The sequence below is a fragment of the Danio rerio genome, chromosome 8 (genome assembly GCF_049306965.1).
Source record: "Danio rerio strain Tuebingen ecotype United States chromosome 8, GRCz12tu, whole genome shotgun sequence".
Taxonomy (NCBI): Eukaryota; Metazoa; Chordata; class Actinopteri; order Cypriniformes; family Danionidae; genus Danio; species Danio rerio.
In genome coordinates, this window is record NC_133183.1 from 37,325,872 (window position 1) to 37,341,539 (window position 15,668).

The 15,668-nt window shown below is 33.0% G+C and overlaps 1 long non-coding RNA gene across 5 annotated transcripts in view; it reads right to left on the reverse strand.

Moving 5' to 3' along the window:
• LOC141375764 (uncharacterized) overlaps positions 1–15,668 on the reverse strand; it is a 34,347-nt gene that overhangs the window by 6,183 nt on the left and 12,496 nt on the right. For 2 of the 5 annotated variants that reach the window (XR_012384514.1, XR_012384513.1), the window contains 4 exons: positions 13,950–14,004; positions 11,955–12,009; positions 10,694–10,748; positions 9,846–9,942 (listed from right to left, as the gene is read on the reverse strand). This is a non-coding gene — a long non-coding RNA (uncharacterized lncRNA). Of the gene's footprint in view, positions 1–9,845; positions 9,943–10,363; positions 10,749–11,954; positions 12,010–13,949; positions 14,005–15,668 lie in introns of all 5 variants that reach the window. The other 3 variants (XR_012384515.1, XR_012384517.1, XR_012384516.1) reach the window with 3 other exon arrangements.

The window sequence follows — 15,668 nt, forward strand, 5'->3', positions numbered from 1 at the left end:
AATCTACTCATTTTAATATTGCGATTTTTACATTTTTTAGAGAATGTCTGTTTTTATTAACTTTTCTGTCATTTATTTCAAATTTGTCATTATTTTATTAATTTGATGATGTTAATATTTTACATAGGCTATTTTATATACACATCTAAAATCATTCAAATTAAGGTTGTGACGATGAGGAAATTTCCCCACCGGTTAATCGACATGTGACAACACCGGTAATACCGGTATCATAGTGGGGGTCGGGGTTTCCTCTTTTCTTTCTGCTTTTAAATAGCTTATAAATGCATATAATACTTTCACTTTCAGTTTTGCGGGAATTGCCAATTCGGCGTAAATTGTTTGAATGGACGAATGTGATGAATGTTAGAATGTTTTTAAAACGAATAAGAAAATAAAATAGCAAGATAAGTAATTAAATTGCACAAAGTTTAAATAAGATTAAACGAATGAACAAGAAACAAATATAAAAGAAAAGCTTTCAAAATTACATTACAAAAATGACAGGTTGACACAGTCTTTAAAAAAAAATAAAAAATAAAACATTGTAAATTGGCATTTATTAACAGTGAGGTTTACTTGTTCTTTGCGAGGAATCCTGGCCAATATGTTGACCATCTCTGGCTTAAGATGGGATCTTGTGGGGCTTACTATGTTCCCCATCGTGCTGAACACACCCTCAGATGAGCAGCTTGTTGCACGTAAAGATACTTTTTGGTTACATTTGCTAACAGGGGGAACATGTTTGGTTGTCTTTTGTTGTCCTACCTGACTTCAATAGAGTGGAGGAACTATGACGTCAATTTGTATGCAAAAACCCGGAAGCGAGTTAGCATTTTAGCACTTCCGGTTCCCTCGTCCCAAAGTCAATGGGTTTTTTGAATGGGGTTTCAGTAAAATCGCTCAAATAAGGTCCGTGGCTAACACCAACTCAATATACTTTCACGTTTTGTTCTACGACATAAAACACATCAGTTACAGCACACTCTTCAACTTTTAAATCGATTATGCTTCTTTAAAAAGACGGTTGCTATCAAGTTGCTAAATGAGACTACAGGCTGCGTCGGGGGCATTATACGTCATCGAGCTGATCTGGTCTGGAGCGCAGCTCGCTTGGGCGTTTGGATTAGTCTGTGATTTAAGTGTTTTCAGAATAGTATTTTATAGTTTGTTGTATTATTCTAATTGAGAATTCAGATTGTGTGTAGATAATTCCTTCACATGTAAAGGCTGTCGAGACAGATTCATTTGTTGATCATTCATTTTAATTAAACGATAATATGAAGATACTGCTCAGTTTCTTTCCTGCTCTCAGTAATGCAAACGTGTGAATAAATGTGTAAAAATACATGCATGTTAACTGTCATTTTAACGTGATCAAGTGATTTCTCGTCTTTTTTTCTTCATCAACACATTTAACTCTGTCATAACTGCAATATTTACACTCCTCCATAAAACGTATAGCAGATGTGACTGTATTGGGCTGTTTTTCGCTGTACTTCGTGACACAAAAGGAATATTGAATGTTATTCTGTGTCCATGATGATGAAACCTGCAGGCATTTGATAGACTTGTTCCTCCTCACGCCGTCGTCTGTTAAGGTAAGCGGGCTGTGTGCACGCGAGCGATACACTTATTTAAATATGTCTCATAATAATACTATATAGGCACATTTATACACATTTTTTAAACTTTTAGAACAACCGCAAAGCAAAACATGTATTTCCCACGTAAAAACGATCCAAAAGGCACAAAGGTCTATGTGTGTTTGCGTATTTATTAGTTTATAATATATAGCGTGGATTACAATATAATATACTGAGAGATTAACTCTTTGTCATGGACGTTATTTCTAAAAATAAGCTTGATAAGTCGTCTGTAGTAGGGTGGGGCTGACGTCACTGACGAGCGCCCCGAGGGCGCTGTAGTCCGTTTATAGCCTTATGTTAGCTTTTTAAGTCTTGCGTTTGCATTTAAGATCCAAAAGTGCTCAATGTTATATTTTCGTGTGACAATTATCCGGCTGAACAAAACGTGTAAGTGTAATGAACAGTGTTTGAACACAGAGCGTATTATTCGCAATCTTCGAAAACCCTATGGGAAAATCCTATAGGGATTTTCACGAGGGAACCAGTTTTATGCTAGCAGCCGATTAGCCTACAAAGTGACGTCATGGTTCCTAGTTCCTCCACTCTATTTCTTAATGTATTATTTAGCCTATTGCATTATATATTAATAGCTTAGTCCTTATGAACAATCCGTTTATAAAATAGCCTTATTAACGAATTTATAGGCTAGTGAAGAATAAACCGAATATGAAATATGATCCTTGCATAATGATCACAACTAAACAAGCTAGCACTCATTTTATATATAAACTTTAAATAAAAAAGAAAGAAATGTTAAGAAATTAAACATTGTGTAAAAAATCTAAAGACAGGCTAAATAAAAGTAATTTTATTTAACAGGCTAAAAAAATAATCAACATGTAAATGTATAAATATTTCGATAAGTATTGTTATGGAATATTTATAACTATATGATCTTGCTTTTTTTGGTTATATCCATACAAGCTTTGAGCTCTCTTACAAGCACAGTTGACAGGCGCAGGTGTCTTATGTCACTGTCAGTGGCGGATTACACACAGCATACCCTGGCAAGATGTTTTATTTGTTGCCGATTGGCGTGTTGTTCCTTTTTTAAAACACCTTTTGTTTTTAAAATCCCTCAAGGTAATGTTGTCTATCGAGTTATATAGTCTCCCTCGGAGATATTGTAGTTCAGTAACATGCTTCGCAGCATATAACCGTGAAGCTTAAATAGGCTGAGCATATTTTTATTAATTTTAAGACACATTAATACAAACTAGCCACCGTTTGATTTTTTTTCGTTTACGTATATTTTTATCAATCGAAAAATGCAATGAATAGTTTAATTTGGTTTTCATTTTATTAGAATTAATATAATTAATAGGCTACACAACTCCTATTGGCTCGAATTGCGTTTTGACAGATAAGGCGTGACTTTCTGGCTCAAAGATATTTGTGCCTGTTAATTTCAGCGCTGTATTTTGAAAGATTTCGCAAAGGCTTCAGCTGTTCTACCTGTCAGCTGGTACCAGCCTCAGTTTTGCGACTTGACCTGTGTGGCGTTTCGATGTCTGAATGATAGCGAGAGAGAGATGAGATCAGACCTCAGATTCGATGTGTTGCCGCACTTCACAGTTACTTTATAGCAATTTTTAATATTGGCTCACCTAAATTAACTTTTCATTTATTAAAAGCCGAAATATTTCCAGACAGATGAAGCAACTTTCGGTTTTTAAAGACAGCGGCCTCAGTGATAAAAGACGCGCGCACACAGGTTACATTCTTGTAGGCATATTCATCTTTTATTTTTTTACATGAAATGCATAAAGTGCAAAAAAGAAGAGCTGAACTTCGGAAAAAGTGCTCACTTCAGTTGCCGTGATGATTGCTTTGTTTCTCTGCAGTTGGCTTGTCGATGGCGCGGCATTGCTACATCATTCTTGTTATAATAAAAATAAGATATTTATTATTAAACACTGTGAGATGATGGTCGCGTGATTTTTAAAATGAGAGTATGCCTTGCATATTTATTCTCACGTGATAAATGAAATATGACGCATTACTATGTTCAGATTTTAATTATAAAGCATGCTCTGGCCTTAAGTAAATTATTACGAATTCTATTTTCCATTTAATTAAAATAAATATTTAATAAAAAAATAAATAAATAAAACGAATACTTAGAAAAAACAAATGTGAGGACGGTGTCACGGTAAAAACGTGATGTCACCGGTGTTGCGTCTTAAAACCGGTATCACCGTCAACACCGTCTATCGTGGCAAGCCTAATTTGCTTTTTTAACTTGTGAGAGAAAAGCGAATTTTACCTGTCAGTGGCTGCACATTGCTCCTAAATAGCATAAAGCATTTCTTTCTTTTGTAACATTCTTTTTTTTTTTTTTTACTTTAACCCATTAAAAGAAAAAGTGTCATAATAAATACAATTATTATTAAAAATGCAATTAAGTTTTGTCAGTCGCATAGTTAACTATGTGATGTGGGTAAATGGTGTTTCAATGCTGCAAGTCCTATATTTCAAACCTGCGGGAAGCACTGTAATTGATCGTTTTTTTTTCCCAATAAGGTGGTGTAATAAATACATTACAATTTTTAATTAAAAGTTATTCACATTAAATAATAATAATAAAAAACATTGGTTTAAAGAATGTTAAAAACGCAGGATTATGTTTTAAATAACTCCAAATCGAGGCATTCATTTTAGGCCTCTACAAACTACAAAACGTCAATGCAAATTAATGCAATACTATATGTAAAAACAAACTATTATATACTATAGTGGCCTATAAAAAATGGTCAATATTGCCTTATTTCTCGTCTCGCTCAGCACGTGTGCATTGAATCGCAAGTGACAGATACAGAGGAAATTAATAAAAATAATATAGGCTAGATTTAAAATAATATAGCCCACCTAGCAGTTTTCTTTAAAATTATAATAGGCCTGTATATAAAAATGGACTGAAAATTCTTGTAGGCCTTTTGTGATGTTCAGTTATAAAAATGCTTATCTGTACATTTGTAAAACTGTCCTGTTTAGGCTATACTGCTTCTGCTTTTGAAAAGGAAAAAAATAGTCTGGGCTATACTTTGAATTAATCAAAAACAGTTATAGGTTCAGTTTGAAATTTAACTTGATAAACAGTTAATAATGGCACCTGATGTTCAAAGAAACATCAATGGGGCGTCGATTAGGGATGTTCGGTTCTGGGTTTTTTGGATGAGACTCTTAACTCCTAATTTTGGAGTCGGTGGAATACATATGCATTCACTTAAAATAGTGCAAGGATTAAATATGCTGTCTCATATCGCACTTTACACAATGCTACTACGTCAATTCCAACATTGTGTTGTTCTCTGGTCAGATAAAACCAGCAGTAAATCATTTCCAGCCAAAATAAAATAGTTATCAACCTAAACTTTTTTACAGCATATTTTAATTGTCTAGTTTAACTAGTTTAGTTTAACTTAGAAAATTACAATGCAATCTTGGAGACATAAAGTTAAAACATAATTTTAATATCAAAATGTTTAATGGAAAGATGAGTGGCAGTTCATTAACAAATAATCCCAACTGAGCCCAAACAATGTTAAAAACTATATAGAATAGTCTTATTATTTAGTATAGTCTAAGTATCTAAATACTTTACAGAGAGAATAAAATAATCTGTGGTTGTTCATTTCTTTGTTTATTGATCGGTTGAAGTGTCAAAAAATAAAGTAGCTAGCTTCTTCATTTGATTTAATGACCAATTAAATATTAAACCACATACATGAAATATTTAACTTAAATAATTCATTCATAAACAAACCTAAAATAATAAATAAAAGCAGTGTGACAGAGCAGTATATGCTTTAAGGCACAGTCTCTCTTATAAATGTGGTTTTCTTTAAAGTGTACTTTTAAATAGCTCATTAGTTTACTCTTAAATATTACTGTTTGTTTGTGCAATTTGTTAATTATTGTAATTTAATAAAGGTGTGTTAATGAGACGGCGGAAGAAAAGGAGTGACTCAGACCTAGTTTTTGAACATTTTACCTTGACTATATTTTTATTTAAAAATCCTCTTTTGGAAGTTTTTGCGTTCCCTCGCAGATGTTTTGCGTTCTCGCAAAACTGTTTTTCCACAAACACTTCCTGTTCACTTCATACATGTCAACCCTCCTGTTTTACCAGGATTCTCCCAAGCCTTCCGTTTTTGCTGTGATTCTCCCATATTTCTCTTTCTTTCCATTAAAGCTGTGGGTCGATCATCGCTCTTCATATGCAACCTGTGAATTAGCGAATGCATGTATACGGATGTGCTAGGTATGATAAACTGATCCCAGATCAGCTTCTATACACACCATTTAAAGCGACACCTCTGTTATCAAACAAGTGATGAGCAGCAAATGAATCTCTCATTTTCTTTTATTTCATATCAGAGGTGTCAATTTAAGAATGCACAGATCTATAATGAAAGTATTCCATTACTTAAGTAACTGTTTGTGCTCATTTAAGAGAAAATGAGTTGTGTTTAAAATAAAACACACAGGACGAACATGTTTACATATTGTTAAGTATATTTGTCTGTTTAAACACAGATCTGAATCCTGCACTTTAGCTCCTCTTTAAATGGCATGTACAGAAGTTGATCTGGGATCAGTTTATCATTCCCTGATTCAGAGGTTGCATATGAAGGGCGATGATCAACCCACAGCTTTTAATGGAAAGAAAGTAAATGCAGACATTTTTATATTTGTTTCAGAATGCTTTCAAAAATAAAAATATATGAGAAATATGGGAAAATACTTAACAATAGTATGATAGAGGGATAGAATGGTAAAATACAGGAGGGTTGACAGGTATGAAGTGAACAGGAAGTGTGGATAACGCAAAACATCTTTGTGAGGGAACAAAAACTTAAAAATATATATATATATATATTCCTATCACTGTTTTTTTTTCTACCATCCTTTTTTTTTCTCCCACTCAGTTTTTTTTTCTTCCACCCAATTTTTTTCTTCACCATCACGTCCCTTCCGAGTCTCCGTACTAATGCCTTAAAATGTAACTTAATAAATTTTTTTTAATGACATTTGATTGTAACATTTAACTTTTTCCTAACACTGATTTTGGTTGGTTAAGGTTTTGTGAAGCGTGATTCAGTAATGCTGATTTTACTATATTTATTTACCGGTTATAGAATAGTCTAACCGTGGATTGGCTTGCATGTATGGGCATAGTTTGACGTCTTTACCTAAAACTTTAAACCTTTATAGGCCTATTATAGGCCCATATAAGGATAATAAAATTTGATATAAAGCACTCGTTTGGCAATGAACCATGATCTGTCTGCGTTGATAAATGGTATAAAATCAATAATAGCAAAACTGCATATCATTATTACTATAAAAAAGTATATTACTGCCTTGAGTCAGTAACTTAGGCAGTAATGCAAAGTAATAATTAATGTGAATAAATAGCCTAAATGAAAGGAACAAGAGGGACCAAAATTAGTCATGGGATTAAAATGCCTCCTCAGTTATGATATCCTGGCGCCGGGCCTGCTACCCTCGCAAGTATATTATAAACATACGGGAAGTAGGGCTATGCAATTAATCGAAAATTCGATTTTGATTATGGCTTCAAACGAATATGAAAATCATTAATCGAGATAAAACGATTGTTGCATCATATATCGTCCTCTTTTCAGTTGTACACATTTGTTGCTCTGCAAAGCTCAGTTTCACGTGAATATTACTAAAAGCATGCATTGTAATTTTGCAGCACGGCATGTGCATCATTCATTGATGTACATTCGAATCATTCATGTTTTAAAAGCATGAATGAGACCGCATGGTTTGTGTATGCGGCACACACATATTCGCACACTGTGTGCTCAGAGCAAAGCACACACATCTAAAGTTATCTTAATGTGAGCATTTTAATAGTCAAATAGGTATCAAAACGCGATGTTCAGTGATTATTCATATTAACTCTCATTTAAGTAATAAACAAACTAGTTGAGAATCAAAAGACATGTGAAAGAGAAACCATAAATCAGAACCGTACTGCTCTTAAAGTGAAAGTGCGTGATATTCCTGCTGCCGACTGTTTTTACCATTAATCAAACAACAAAAGAAGACAATCCCTCACTGTTCTTGTCTGAAGGACTTTAGTAGCTATAATCAAAGTTTTTTTTTTTTTACAGTGAAGATGCTTAAAGCACAGTTTGTTTCATATTTTTATTCTATTGTACATATTTCCCTTTCCTTTGCAGGGAGGAAAATAAATGAATACAGTTGAAATCTAAATTATTAGCCCTACTTTCCCCCCCCAATTTCTGATTAATGGAAAGAAGATTTTTTTTAACCCATTTCTAAACATAATAGTTTTAATAACTAATTTTTTATAACTGATTTCATTCATCTTTGTTATGATGACAGCACATATTTTACTAGATATTTTTCAAAATACAAGCATTCAGATTAAAGTACGATTCAAAGGCTTAATTAGGATAATTGGGCAAGTCATTGTATACCAGTAATTTCTTCTGCTGACCATCAAAAACTATTTTGCTTAAGGGAGCTATTAATATTGACCATAAAATAGATTTCAAAATATTTAAACCTGCTTTTATTTTAGCTGAAATAAAACAAATAAGACTTCCTCCAAAGGAAAAAATATTATAGGAAATACTGTGAAAAATTCCTGAATCTGTTAAACATCATTTGGGAAATATTTATAAAAAATAATAATAATAATTTCACAGGAGCCCTAATAATTTTGACTTGAACTGATAATCATTTTGAATAATTGTGATTAAAATAATGACCAAAAAAATCGTGATTATGATTTTTCCCATAATAGAGCAGCCCTAGCGGGAAGCACTGTAATTGATAAAAAAATAAGGTGTGTATTAAGGACATTTCAGTATTTATTAAGTGTTGTCCACAATAAATAATAATCATATTAATAAAAACACTGATTTAAAAAGTATTTTGTGACACCTACATCTATCATTACAAACACAGGTTTGTTTTAAAATAATAACTCTGTACCAAAGCGTTTATTTTAGGCCTGTATAAACTATAAAACATCTCTGCAAATTAATGCAATGCAATATAAAAAACAAAATTCAATATTTTGTCAATATTGCCTTGTCTCTCAGCGCACAGGCACACGCACTGAACTTCAAGTAACAGACAGAAAAAATAATTTAAAATAATGTAGCACACCTTGCAGCTTTCTTTAAAATTATGATAGGCCTGTATATAAAAATAGCGCCAGACCGTTTCTCAGTATTTCGCTGGTAATGTTTTTAAATAAATAATTAGGCCTACTTAAATATTAATTTGCTATTAATGTACAGTAATTGAGACAAAATAACATAATAGTAAAATATAAATATAATAAAAGTAAAATAAGAGTAATAATAAGAAAAAAATAAGATTTTTAATAGGTAAAAGTAAGAGTAAAATATAATCAACAAAATGTAAATTAAAACTGTGAATTAATAGGTAAATAAAAAGCTTATTTATTGACCATCTTAGTCCTATCACTTTAAAATAACAAACACTGTTTATCACTCTACGACGCAATAGTTTTTATTCATAACAATTTGCTTTTGTATGTTATTATTAGCAGTAATAATTATTATATCCATATTTATATTTGTTTTATTAAAAAAAAGCTTAGATTTGCCCACCTGCAGGTTTTAGACCATATGCGGGCAACATGTTTTTTAGGATATAACTCAGGTTTATGACAACACTTAGTTATTATTGTTCATTTATTCATTTGCTGAAAATTAGAACTGCATTTAGAAATAGTTTTGAAACAAATACTTGCGCTTAACAAACGCAACTAATTATTATTATTAGGCTAACTGATGTCTGTGCGTAAAGATTTTCCTATCCACCAAGAGCGAAAGTGAAAGTAGATCATTTATCTCTCATTCTCGCGCGGTAGATGCTCTGTTTAACAGTTTTCTGTTAAAAATAACTGTTAACTGTTTGCTTGTGAAATGCTCAGTTTTTCCACTTAAACTTACTTTACGTCATGTAAATAGCAAATGCGCTTATGGCACGATGCAAGGCTATTAAAGGGAATGGGAGATGAGACTCTGATTGGTTTATTCTCAAAATACACCTATAACTCATTAAGAAAATAAACTCAACCCTTTAGATCATGCTTAAAATTTGCTTAAAATAAAAAAGGCCTAAAATGCACATTATTTTTAAAGTAATTTTAGTTACTTAGTTTCTTCCTGCATTGTTATTGACAGAAATTCTTAACATCACCACCATCACTGTCTGGCTTCCTGGATTTCTGTCAAGATTCACCTGTTATTTCCTGAAGGGAGAAAGTGAGAGAGACATTATTATTCACTTATTTAAATTATTTTATTATTTTAATTATTATTAGTTCATTTTCTTAATAAATTAAAACGTGCACTCATTGACTTCCATGTTATTATTTTTCCTACTATTGGACTTTTCTACTTTACAAGTTTATTTTTTCTGTTAAACGAAAAACAAGGTATTTTGATGGAAGAAGAAAACCTGCAATCATTGACTTCCAAAATAAAAACACCAAAAATATGGAAGTCAATGAGTACAGGTTTTCATCTTCCATCTTCTTTTGTGTTTAACAGAAAAAATAAACCCATAAAGGGTGTGCAAATGATGACACATTTGTCATTTTTGGGTATGAGCCAGTCACAGAGTTGTTTTCTACAGAGGTTTGTTAATTCTTGACAAAAGAATTAACAAACCTCTGTAAAAAACAACTCTGTGTTGGTCAAAGCGACTGGCTCATGGAGGTACTGAAACAGAAAAGCAAAGATAAAGAAAATTCAACATTCGTTTACTTACTTTTAAAGTCTCGCATAACAAACCATGCCCTCATAAACCATGAAGAAACACATGTTATAATAGTCTACTGCTAGCACCATGTAAACCTACACATACTGTGTCCTCATAAACCATGAAGAAACACAGATTGAAGGAAGTGAAGGATGAGCAAATGATGACAAAATTGTCATTTTTGGGTGAACTATCCTTTTAAGGAGTGTCAAAATAGCATTACAAAAGAATTAACAAACCTCTGTAGAAGACAGCTCTGTTTGTGTTTGTCAAAGTGACTGACTTATAGAGGTGCTGAAAGAGAGAAGTAAAGAAAGATGAAGAAAACATGAAATTCACTTACTGAAAGCTTTAAGTCTTGCAAAACCAATCATGTCCTCATAAACCATGAAGAAACACACACGTTATAAAATAACAGTCTACTGGTAACATTGTAAACCTACACATACTGTGTCCTCATGAACCATGAAGAAACACACAGATTTAATAAAACAATAGTCTACTGCTAAGTCACATCCAATAGACATACTTGGTCCTCATAAACCATGAATAAACACACAGGACTGCTAACCTGCATTTAGCAGAAATAGGAAACTGTTACTTTAGCACTTAAAAGGATGGTTCATCCAAAAATGAAAATGTACTTGCTATTAATATACCCCAAAGCATTCCAACCCTTTAAGGGTTTATTTCTTCTGATAAACAACAAAAACAAGATATTTTGATGGAAGAAGAAAACCTGCAATCATTGACTTTCATAATAGAAAACACAAAAAATATGAAAGTCAATGGTTACAGGTTTCCATCTTCTTTTGTGTTTAACAGAAAAATAAACCCATAAAGATTTAAAACAAGTAAAGGGTGAGCAAATGATGACACAATTGTCGTTTTTGGGTGTACTCCTTTACTCTGCCCTCATAAACCATGAAGAAACATGTTATAATAGTCTACTGCTAGCACTATGTAAACCATTGTAAACCTACACATACTGTGTCCTCATATACCATGAAGAAACACACAGATTTAATAAAACAACAACCTACTGCTAAGTCACATCCAATAGACATACTTAGTTCTCATAAACCATGACTAAACATACAGGACTGCTAACCTGCATTTAGTAAAAATAGGAAACTGTCAATTTTGCACTTAAAGTGATGGTTCACCCAAAAATTAACATTTACTTACTATTAATTTACCCTCAAGTGTTCCAAACTTTTATGGGTTTATTTCTTCTGTTAAACACAAAAGATACTTTGAAAACTGATGAAAACCTGTAACCATTGACTTTCATATTATTGGTATTTTCTATTATGGAAATCTATGGTTACAGGTTTCCATCTTTTTTTTTAAAAGTATTTTCTTTTGTCTTTAACAGAAGAATTAAACCCATAAGGTTTAGAACAAGTAAAGGATGAGCAAATGATGAAACAATTGTCATTTTTGGGTAAACTATCCCTTTAACGACTGTCAAAATAGCTTGACAAAAAATTAACAAACCTCTGTAGAAGACAGCTCTGTTTGTGTTTGTCAAAGTGACGAGCTCATTGAGATACTGAAAGAAAGAAGCACAGAAAGATTAAGAAGCAGGGCTCGAAATTGCGACCATTTTGGTCGCATATGCGCCCGAAAATTAATCTATGCGACCTCATAATATATTTGGGCGCATTAGTGCGACTGCAGATAATGGTTGTAGTGCGACCTGTTTTGGTTTTTTCTAAAAACATGCTGAATCGCTCTTCCCTGCCTCTATATTGGTTCATATTAGCTGTCATTCACTCAAGGTATTGCGCTGTCAGATGACAGGGAAGGAGCTTTTATGACCACAGGAAATGCAAACGGCTGAAGAGTAAAAACTTAAAGCTCACAAGTTTGAAAACCCCACCTAAGTTGAGGCGCAGATGAAAGCGATCATGACACGTCACGTGGTGAATAATGATCCGCCAGCTGTGATCAATCGAGTACGCGCTTCTTGGAGAAGGTGCCCGAATCTCCATGCGTCGCTTTCACTGCGTGTTCAGCGCAAATGTCCGCTGAAAGTCAAATCTAATACTGTACATATCATCGCCAAAGAAGCTCGCCTTTACTAAGTTTACACTGAAACTGCGGCTCATAACAAAGACCGGATTTGCGCCGATGGTTAGCGCAAGAATCTTGCGCTGCCTACTTATTAATTGGGTCGGCTGACTCGCCTGCTTTTCCACAAACACAGAAAAATGAAGATCATCTCAGACTGAACCTTTAAATTGACACAAACTGAAACCAAAACTTTAAAAGAGTGATAGAAGCGAGACTTTACTTTCTTTCTTTTGTCTATTCTTTTTTAAGGTATATATTATTTTTTTATTTATTTACTGATGACTGCTTTGCAGCTTTCATCATTGAATTGAATGATTTATTATAATCTTTTGTTTGTTTTGTAGCAGAAATATTATTTATTAAATTGACATGCATATAAAAACAGCAGTACAAAATTAATATTTCTTACTGCAATGCTTCATTTTTGTTTGATGCAAACTATACAATTATTTTTCATAAAGTAACAGACTTTTAATAGCAGATAACCTACATTCATGCACATTCAAGGCAGTATCATAATGAGAAATGGAATTCATTGTTACTATTATTGTCATTTTCATCATCATTAATATTCTATGGCCTAATTATTAGACATTCATTTTGGAATTATTGCACACAAATATCAATGTCTTCGCAGCATTAGTTAGATAGTTGTTTCTGGTTTTTGTTAGTCCTATTAATGTTGTTTTAAAATACAATAAATCCCTTAAAAAACAATTTGCAGCGGTGCTCATTCATTTTTGGTGGGTGCTCCTAAATTTTTTCTGGTGCTCCTAAAAATTTTTTGGTGCTCCTAAATATTTGAAGTTGGGAGCACCGGTGCTACCAAGTAAAAAAGTTAATTTCGAGCCCTGAGAAGACATGTCATTGGCTTAATGAAAGCTTTATGTCTCGCAAACCAATCATGTCCTTATAAACCATGAAGAAACACACAGATTTAATAAAACAATAGCCTGCTGGTAAGTCACATCCAATAGACATACTTGGTCCTCATAAACCATGACTAAACTCAAAGGACTGCTAACCTGCATTTAGTAAAAATAGGAAACTGTCATTTTAGCACTTAAAGTGATGGTTCACCCAAAAATGAACATTTCCTTACTATGAATTTACCCTCAAGTGTTCCAAACCTTTAAGGGTTTATTTCTTCTGATAAAAAACAAAACAAGATATTTTGATTGAAGAAGAAAACCTGCAATCATTGACTTCCACAATAGAAAACACAAAAAATATGGAAGTCAATGGTTACAGGTTTCCACCTTATTTCAAAGTATCTTCTTTTGTGTTTAACAGAAAAAATAAACCCATAAAATTTTAAAACAAGCAAATGGTGAGCAAATGATGACACAATTGTACTTTTGGGTGAACTAGCCCTTTAAGGAGCGTCAAAATAGCTTGACAAAATAATTAACAAACCTCTGTAGAAGACAACTCTGTTTGTGTTTGACAAAGCGACTGGCTTATGGAGGTGCTGAAGGAGAGAAGTAAAGAAAGATGAAGAAAACATGACATTCGCTTACTGAAAGCTTTAAGTCTCACAAAACCAATCATGTCCTCATAAACCATGAAGAAACAAACGTTATGAAATAAGTCTACTGGTAACATTGTAAACCTACACATACTGTGTCCTCATGAACCATGAAGAAACACACAGATTTAATAAAACAATAGTCTACTGCTAAGTCACATTCAATAGACATACTTGGTCCTCGTAAACCATGACTAAACACACAGGACTGCTACACTGCATTTAGCAGAAATAGGAAACTGTAATTTTAGCACTTGAAGGGACTTTTTAAGTCACGCATAACAAACCATGCCCTTATAAACCATGAAGAAACAAGTTATAAGTCAACTGCTAGCACTATGTAAACTTACACATACTGTGTCCTCATAAACCATGAGTAAACACACAGATTTAATAAAACAATAGCCTGTTGCTAACTCACATCCAATAGACATACTTGGTCCTCATAAACCCTGACTAAACACACAGGACTGCTAAATTGCATTTAGTAAAAATAGGAAACTGTCATTTTAACACTCAGAGAGATTGATCACCCAAAAATGAACATTTACTCACTATTAATTTACCCTCAAGTGTTCCAAACCTACAAACAAACTAGATATTTTGACAGAAGAAGAAAACCTGCAATCAATGACTTCCATAATAGAAATCAAAAATAATATGAAAGTCAATGGTTAGAGGTATCCATCTTTTTTCAAAGTATCTTATTTGTTTTGTCAAACAGAAAAAAAGAAACCCATAAAGGTTTGGAACACTTGAGGGTAAATTAATGGTGAGTAAATGTTAATTTTTGGGTGAATCATCCCTTTAAGTGCTAAAATTACAGTTTCCTATTTCTGCTAAATGCAGTGTAGCAGTCCTGTGTGTTTAGTCATGGTTTATGAGGACCAAGTATGACTATAGGATGTGACTTAGCAGTACAATGTTTTTTTTATTAAATCTGTGTTTCTTCATGGTTTATGAGGACACAGTATGTGTAGTTTTACAATGTTAACAGAAGACTGTTGTTTTATAATGTGTGCTTCTTCATGGTTTATGAGGACATGATTGGTTTAAAGTACCAAAATAGCTTGACAAAACAATTACAAAAACCTCTGTAGAAGACAAGTCTTTGTGTTTGTCAAAGTGACAGGCTCATATAGGTACTAAAAGCGAGAAGCAAAGAAAGATGAAGAAAACTACTGAAAGCTTTAAGGCTCGCATAACCAATCATGTCCTCATGAACCCTGAAGAAATACACAGATTTAATAAAACAATAGTCTACTGCTAAGTCACATTCAATAGACATACTTGGTCCTTATAAACCATGACTAAACACGCAGGACTGCTACACTGCATTTAGCAGTGATAGGAAACTGTTATTTTAGCACTTAAAGGGGTAGTTCATCCAAAAATTAACATTTACTCTATTAATTTACCCTCACGTGTTCCAAACCTTTATGGGCTTATTTCTTCTATTAAACACAAAAGATACTTTGAAAACCAATGAATATTGACTTTCATATTATTTGTGTTTTCTACTATGGAAGTCTATGGTTACAGGTTTACATCTTTTTTTAAAGTACTTTCTTTTGTCTTTAACAGAAGAAATAACCCAAAATGGTTTG